At 49.0% G+C, this 8,885-nt stretch overlaps 1 non-coding gene across 1 annotated transcript; it reads left to right on the top strand.

Annotated features, from left to right (window-relative positions):
• The first annotated feature begins 565 nt into the window (after positions 1-565).
• On the top strand, positions 566-729 carry LOC129022614 (U1 spliceosomal RNA). The gene has a single exon (XR_008496491.1). It is a non-coding gene; the product is annotated as a U1 spliceosomal RNA (small nuclear RNA).
• The last annotated feature ends 8,156 nt before the right edge of the window (positions 730-8,885 follow it).

The following is an 8,885-nucleotide window of genomic DNA, read 5'->3' on the forward strand; positions in this document are numbered from 1 at the left end:
CTGCAATCCCAGGCACTCGGCAGGCCGAGGCAGGAGAGTCACCGGAGCCCGAGGCAGGGAGGTTGCAGCGAGCCGGATCATGGCAGTACAGTCCAGCTTCGGTAACAGCGGGAGACCGAAAAAAGGAGAGGGAGACCGAAGAAAAGGGAGGGGGAGGGGGAGGGGGAAGGGGAGGGGGACCAGCTTCTTTGGAAGAGAACAGATGCAGGAGCGGGAAGGAAAAAGAGAGAGGGAGACGTCACTTCCCCTTGCCGGCTCTGGCAGCGGATTGGTCGGTTGAGTGGCAGAAAGGCAGACAGGGACTTGGCAAGGCACTGTCGGTGACATCACGGATAGGGCGACTTCTATGTAGATGAGGTAGTGCAGGGGCTGCTGCTTCGCCACTTGCTGCTTCGCCACGAAGGAGTTCCCGTGCCGTGGGAACGGGTTTAGGACCGCTGATCGGAACTGAGAATCCCAGCTGTGTGTGAGGGCTGGCAAGGTCTCGGGAGTGCGCAGGGGAAGTGACCGTGTGTGTAAAGAGTGAGGCGTATGAGGCTGTGGCGGGGCAGAGGCAGAAGATCTCATACTTACCTGGCAGGGGAGATACTATGATCACGAAGGTGGTTTTCCCAGGGCGAGGCTTATCCATTGCACTCCGGATGTGCTGACCCCTGCGATTTCCCCAAATGTGGGAAACTCGACTGCATAATTTGTGGTAGTGGGGGACTGCGTTCGCGCTTTCCCCTGACTTTATATAGTTGGAATAATAGGCTGTACATTAAGGGTCTTTTTTTTTTCTCTTTGTTTGTGTCTTGGTTGGCGTTTTAGACTTAAGCGTTAATCCTACAGTGGAAAGCAGTGGAATAGGAAGTAACATGTCTCCTGTCCGCGGTAGGAGAAAAAGCGAGCATCAGCCTTATTGGCGTTGTAACACAAGCTAACTAGGGTGAAGATCGCTCAGCTCTTCCCTTTCAACCCGGGCTGCTTTTTGCGGGGATTGGTCCGTGTTCTCCAGTCTCTTGGGTTCTCACGCTCTGTGAAAGTCTTCCTACCCCCCAGTCACCTCCTACACAGCTTCTGCTTCCAAGCGCAGCCCCCACAGGAGTTGGTAGGATTTCTGTGCTAGCGGGGAATGTGTTCTCACCTCATAGAGCCAGGTAGAAACTACCCAGTCCGGCGCTGTTCTCTGGGAAGAAAGCAGGGCCTTTGGGGCTCTCAGTGTCCCCGTTGGGTTGTAGACATAACAGGCTTACTTTGCGTAGGCGAAAGGCTCTGCCCGCCCCCAGCCGCCCTAGCGCATATTCCTGGAGGCCCGCACGTCAGAACCGCAGTCTCACCTGTCTTGGCCGAAATGCGCTGTGATCCTCCTTGAGATAGAAGGAGGGAAGTTTTATGAGGAGCCAGGTCCAGTTTCCCTACTATCTCCTGCCGTTTACATATCTAGTCTTTCTTGAGACTTTATTTAAGCGACAGCTTCATGTTTGATGTCTCGCTCCCACATCCTACATCCATTACCAGGCAACTTTCTAGATAGCACCCCGACCCATCCTTCCCACCCCCAAGCAGCCCTTTCCTATTTCTGGGGCCAGTGTCCTCCCCCGTCCCTCTTTCTTCAGGCCCTCGCTTATCACCTTCATGGACAGAAAATACTTAGCTCTCTCTTAACCTGTGGTTTATGCCTGACACGCGTCAGTGCCCTGGCAAATTCCTTAATACCCCTTCTCAAATAGCACTGTAAATGCATCTCTTTTTAACCCCCAGAAGTATCTAATTGGTTTTGTCCCTGAACTACATGAATACTAGTATTCCACTACAGAAGAAAACCCCAGGCCTAGCGATGGTGGTTTTGGGCATTGTGCCAGCCTCTCCCAGGGTACATTTTCTGACCTTACCTACTTTTGATCAACTGAGGTCAGGAGTTCGAGACCAGCCTGACCAACTTGGCGAAACTCCGTCTCTACTAAAAATACAAAAAAAATAAAAAACTTGCCAGGTGTGGTGGTGTGTGTCTGTAATCCCAACTACTCAGGAGAATCGCTTGAACCCGGGAGGCGGAGGTTACAGTGAGCTGAGATCGCGCCATTGTACCCCAGCCTGGGCAACAGATCGAGACTCTGTTTCAAAAAAAAAAAAAGAAAAAGAAAAAATTAGTCCACCTGAGACATAATTATTGGAGACAGTAGAATCCTGCATCCAACAGGCACTTGGTGCAGATCGGCACCCATTGAGCTATTGGCTCATGTTCCCTATGTTCCATTAAGTATCGTGAGCAGAAATTGAGCTCTTTGGCTTTTACCCACTGAGTATGGCTATAGGACAGGTCTCTCTCTCTTTCTCTCTCATTATTTGCATCGTTATTTTTTGCCATCAGTGTGGGTTTTTGGTTTTGAGGTTATGAAGTGAATTTCTCGGGACAATCTCTGTTGGGTCGTGTTGACAAGGATCCAGTCCCTGTTTGGGGATACATGACAACTAATCTGGTCTGTGAGTCTTCTTTATTGTCTATTTATTGTCCTGAGATAATGGTATTTCGTGATATTTGAGACTGCCCCAGGGTGTGGTGCCACATGCCTGTAGTCCCAGCTACTTGGGAGGATTAGTAAGGAGCTTTGCTTGAATTCGAGAGGTCAAAGCAGAAGTAAACCCTGATCATGCCACTGCACTCCAGCCTGGGTGACAGTGAGACCTTGTCTCAAAAACAAACAAACAAACAAAAACCCACAAAACCAAACAACAACAAATTGTCACCTCACTATGAAATGACAGTGGCAAACATCACTTTGCTATTGGAAAATTAAAAGAAAAACACTCCCTCTTGCTGTCAACCTGGCCTCTTGCTCTAACATGTCTGACCCATGGTTTAAAATGCCCAAAAGCTGATGTACTGAAATTATGATACACTTACCTGTTCTGCACCAGCGTTTATTTTTGTCTGGAGGAGATCACCATCCATGGTCCTATAAATGTCTAACTGCATGGAATGATGAAGGGCAGTGTCTTTTAGGATTTTTGGTTTTATATATGTATATGGCTCTGAAGAAACTCAACGTTGGGGAGTTCCCTCAAACTTTTCACTAGGCATGACCACTGCTCTATTTTAGATAGAGATTCTGTGGGGCAAAACATGAGAATTATGTGCCTGGCTATCAAGAAGATAGCTCCTTGCATTTTTTTGGGGAGAACACTTTTGCTTCAAGGGAGTGTTTCCTCCCAGGATTAGAAATCTTTCTGTAACCTCAGGAAACATTGCTGATGAAAACCACGCATGGTGTGCTGCACAACTTGTAGTAATAAGGCAGAAGTTAAAAGGAAAAGACAAGTTTTCCTGTACTTGGCTGACTCTAAGACCTGCAATAGATAGAGCCCTAGCAGATCCTTGGTAACACTATCTGAAAAGTCAGAGCCCCAAGGAATAAGTTCCAGAGACTCTCTCAACACAGTCAGCCCCTAGCAAGGATAAGAGGCAAAAACAACAAATGCCTTTACTACCTTCTCTTTCCCCCTTTCCATTTCTAATCATTCAAGTTTTGTTAAGTTCCTGATTTCCCTTCAGTGCAGCTGCAAGGTCACCAGCTATACTTGCATTGCAAGACCTGTCACAGTTTGATTAGCTGCCTTTCTTCTGCCCTCTTGCCTGCCCCATGAGTTTCATGCCATCAAATTCCCACCGTGCCATTCAAACTAGCTGACCCCCTTTCAGAAGTGTGTATAAAGTCAAGCCCTGTCTTTGTTCAGGGCTCAGCCTTTGGATTTTAATCTGCTGTGCGTGAGTGCAGTCAATAAATCCTCCTATTCCACCTATTGGTCTCTCCATTCTCCTGATTCCCACAACAGTAGTAGGGGACTGCATTCACACTTTCCCCTGGTCTGTCATGGTATGAATAATAGATGGCTTTTTTTTTTGCCTATAGTTACAGGCTCAGTCTTAGTGATTGTATGCTGTGGTCAGCTGTTTTTGTTTTTGTGAGACCTTGTTTTCTTGTTTACTGTCCTGGGACAGATGTCTGTAGTCACTTGTTTCCTCGGGAGACAAATTTCAGTCTCTGTGGGGGAGGTCTCTCATGTTATCTGTGGTGGTACTCAGCAGGCGGAGCTCAGGGATCTAGGCTTCCCTGCTTTGTAGATTGCTCAATGGTCCCCAAGGACTACTGGCTTTTAACACCACTTGAAAACCTTAGTGTTTTTCCGCTGTCCCCAGAATCACCTCTTACACAGCCTCTTTTTTTGTTTGTTTGTTTGACTTTTTCCCTGAGACACAGTCTCACTGTATCTGGTGGCATCTTGGTTCAAGTGATCCTCCTACCTCAGCCTCTGGAGTAGCAGAGGCACGAGTCACCACAGCTGGCTAATTTCTGTTTTTTTGTAGTGGTGGTGGTTGTTTTGTTTTTTTAAGAGTTGAAGTTTCTCCATGTTGCCCAGGTTGGTCTCCAACTCCTGGACTCAAATGATCCGCCCTACCTTGGCCTTCTAAAGCACTGGGATTACAGGTGTGATCCATCATACCTGGCCAGCCCCTGCTTTTCACTATAGCATTCATGAGTGTTTCTAGGATTTCCATGCTGGGGGGAACGTGCACTCAGCTCATAGAGCCAAGTAGTAATTGTACTTGGAACTGGTGCCATGCTTCAGGGGGTGTTTATTCAATTTGCTAGGAGTCCACGAGGCACAGGTACATGGTGACTCTGTAGTTCTCACTGCACCCACCACCCTCCTTGGTCCTCTCACTGTCTCTGGCAGGCAGTAACTTGCTGCGTGAGCGCCAGTGCTGAAGACACCCAGGCAGGAAGGGGAGGGAAAGGCACCAGTCCCTTAGGTCCTGCACATTAGGGATCCAAGAAACGTCTTGAAGAAACAGAAAGGGAGCATTGGGAGTAGATCAAAGTGAAAGAAAGAAATCCTAGGAGATTTCCTATCTGAAGGCACCATGAAGAGAAAGTCTGCCTCCTCTGGGCTGCATCCTCCCTTTGCAGGTGAACCGAGTTCTGGTCTCCATTGGAAACCAAAGCAGATAACTTTGCCCTGACTCCTAGTTAGGAAGTCACGCTTTGTCCTCCCCTGTTTAATGCTTGCTCCTGTAGCACTTGATTGTCTCTCCTGGGCTTTCTATGGATTCCAGGGATGCAACTGAGAAGTTTATTTTTAATGCACTTTTCCTTGAAGTAAGAGTATTTTCGGCCAGGCACGGTGGCTCACGCCTGTAATCCCAACACTTTGGGAGCAGAGGTGGGCAGATTACTTGAGGTCAGGAGTTCGAGACCAGCCTGGCCAACATGGTGAAACTCTGTCTCTACTAAAAATACAAAAATTAGCTGGGTGTGTTGGCGCAGGACTGTAGTCTCGGCTACTCATGAGGCTGAGGCAGGAGAATCCTGTGAACATGGGAAGTGGAAGTTGCAGTGAGCTGATGTCAAAAAAAATTTTTTTACTTTATTTTATTTATTTATTTATTTATTTTGAGACAGGGTCTCACTCTGTTGCCCAGGCTGGAGTGCAATGGCACCATCTCAGCTCACTGCAGGCTCTGCCTCCTGGGTTCACGCCATTCTCCCACCTCAGCCTCCAGAGTAGCTGGGACTACAGGCGCCCGCCACCACACCCAGCTAATTTTGTTTTTGTATTTTTAGTAGAGTCGGGGTTTCACCATGTTAGCCAGGATGGTCTCGATCTCCTGACCTCATGATCCATCCACCTTGGCCTCCCAAAGTGCTGGAATTACAGGTGTGAGCCACCGCACCTGGCCTAAAGAAAAAAAAAAAGTATTTTAGAATCTTTTGGCAAAGGAAATGATTTCTGACTGACAGGTTTTGCACTTAAGACACTCAGGTGTGAGGAAAACACAAAAAACACTATGCTAGGGAAAGGAAATGCTGTTGAGAATGTCTCACAAACACAAACTACATGTCAGCAGGTAGGTTTGACCCTCAGGTTGGGCACATTTTACTTTAAGTGCACTGTTGGTGGAACTTACGATGAATCTAAGACATTCATGATGTGTGTGTGTGTGTGTGTGTGTGTGTGTGTGTGTGTGTATGAGAGACAGAGAGACAGGGTCTTGCAATCTCGCCCATACTGGTCTCCAACTCTGGTCCTCAAGCGATCCTCCTGTCTCCTCCTCCCAAAGTGCTGGGACTACAGGTGTGCACCACCTGGTCCAGCCCATTTTAATGTTTTTAACTTAAATACACATTCCAAAAATTATATAACAAGTACAGGAAGCCCACTTTATGCCAGTTTTACAAAAACAAAGTGACAACATCCTAAAGTACTGAAAGAAATAAAGTTTTCCTAGAATTCTATGTCAAAATGAAAAATCTTTCAAGAATGTGACTGAAATAAGGACATTTAAAGACATACAAAAAGTGAAAGAATTCAGCAACCCACACTACAAGAAATGCAAAAGGAGTCCTCCAGACCTAAAGATAAGGATACCAGACAGAAATCTGGATCTACACAAAGAAATGGAGACTACTGCAAATCGGTATGTACATAGTTAAATATATATGTTCTTATTATTTAAATCTTTTTAAAATAATTTGTTTATTTTAAATAATTTATTTATGATTTAAATCTTTTAATAATTAAAAAAGCAATAATAATGGATTCTGGGATTTATAACATGTCTGAAATCAAATTACATGACAACACTAGCATAATGGCCAGAAGAGGAGGTATAATGTCACTAGATGGCACTGATAAAGGTGTATTCTGGAAACCCTGAAGCCCTCACTGAAAAGGCAAAAGCAGGGAAAGAAGTCGGGGAGCAGTGGACCAGAAGAAAGAAAGAGTTACAGCTAATAAGCCAACAAAGGAAAGAAAATGGAATGATATAAAAACCATGTAATCACTATGCTGGAACAACTGCTCTCCATGCACTCCAGCCTGGGCGACAGTGAAACCCTGTCTCAAAAAAAAAAGCCCACCCCTAGGGCTGGCTGTGGTTCACAGCCAGCGCAGGCTGCCCGCAGGGTGCAGGTACTGTCACCAAGGGAGACCCAAGGTGCCCTGAAGGGAGAGGCAAGGACACAGGCCTGAGCCCAGCCCTGGTGATATGAACACTGGAGTGGGCTTCACAGGGACGGGCAGCATCAGAACTGGACTGGTGAGGTCATGAGCCCACCAAGGCCTGGGTAGGGACATAGCAAGTCTGGGGACTCCAGACAGGGTCACACAGACCTGGGCCATGCTGGGCATCCAGGGGCCGGCTGTGCATACTGGCAGATGTCAGTCAGCCCTCCTGCAGTTGGGCCAGGGACACCTCAGGGAAACTGTGCCCTTCCTTCCAATCTCGGTAACATCACCCTTCCACCCAAAACCCTGGGGAATGGCCCGAATCTCTCCTGACCAACAGCTCTCAGCCCTGGTCCAGGCCACAGTCTTGCTTGCACTGGGCCGGGTTTCAGAGTCCGAAGGGCACACTGGCAGCCTTTAGTGCAGTGTTTCAGATGTCACAAACAGGTTCCTCTTTGACGAAGATGGAACTTCCACTGCTTCCCTCCTACCACGCAGGAAACACAGAAGCAACCATCAGCCGCCGGCCTGCTGGCCATTCTTTCTGGGTACTGTGTTTGGAAAAAACACAAAATAATTAAATTAAACATGCTTTTTCAAACCAAACACATCCCTCTTTTAGCCCTGGAGATTCAGAGCTGCCTCTCCCTTTGAAAATGAATGATCTCGGCTGGGTGCTGTGGCTCAAGCCTGTAATCCCAGTACTTTGGGAAGCCAAGCCGGGTGGATCACGAGGTCAGGAGTTCGAGACCAGCTTGGCCAATATGGTGAAACCCCGTCTATACTAAAAATACAAAAATTTGGCCGGGCGCGGTGGCTCACGCTTGTAATCCCAGCACTTTGGGAGGCCGAGGCGGGCGGATCATGAGGTCAGGAGATCGAGACCACGGTGAAACCCCGTCTCTACTAAAAATACAAAAAATTAGCCGGGCGTGGTGGCGGGCGCCTGTAGTCCCAGCTACTCAGAGAGGCTGAGGCAGGAGAATGGCGGGAACCGGGGAGTCGGAGCTTGCAGTGAGCCGAGATCGCGCCACTGCACTCCAGCCTGGGTGACTCCGTCTCAAAAAAAAAAAAAAAAAAAATCAGCCGGGGGTGGCGGCGGGCGCCTGTAGTCCCAGCTACTCAGGAGGCTGAGGCAGGAGAATTTCTTGAACCTGGGAGGTGGAGGCTGCATTTAGCCGAGATCACACCACTGCCTGGGCAATAGAGCGAGACTGCCTCAAAAAAACAAAAAACAAACAAAAAAAAACAATGATTTCATCCCATGCCTTCAATAACAGAAGGAGGTTGAAGCCCAGTGAGGGGGTGAAACGAACATATTGTTACAGTAGAAAGGACACGAGACAGGCGCGCCGCCGGGTTGAGTCTCGCGAACAAAATGACGCCAGAGTGCCTTCCCCAGGACTGCACGTCAGTCAGGAAAACAAAGGCATTCTCTCTGACCGGTCAAACCACCGAAGCTTCGGGATCGTCGCTGGGGGCTGTGACGGGGCTGGCATGAAACGTCCCCTCGGTCTGGCTGGGCGATGGGTCAGTGCTCATGAGTTTCAGGCCTTTAAGGCCTGGCCAGACCGCAGGGGGACTCTGCAGCCGGGTCGGAGTTTCGATCCTGCGCTGCGGTCTTGCAACTGCGAGGACTTGGGGGTCGTGGTTCGTTCCCCTGGAATCCTCTTTCGTGCGTGCAGGAGGAGCCTGGCTTGCCCGGCGGTGCGAGGCGGCAAAAGGGAAGGCGCACCAGGCGTTTCCGCCCAGGGCGGCCCCTGTAAGTGCCGCAGACCCGCGAACCCCGGCGCCCGGCCCCGCCCCTGCCTCCGCCCCGGCCCCGCCTCCGCCCCGGCCTGCCCCTCTCCCGCGCGGCGCAGGCTCCACCCCCGGTTCTCCCAGTCTAGTGGCGG

Source organism: Pongo pygmaeus, chromosome 1, assembly GCF_028885625.2.
Source record: "Pongo pygmaeus isolate AG05252 chromosome 1, NHGRI_mPonPyg2-v2.0_pri, whole genome shotgun sequence".
NCBI lineage: Eukaryota > Metazoa > Chordata > Mammalia > Primates > Hominidae > Pongo > Pongo pygmaeus.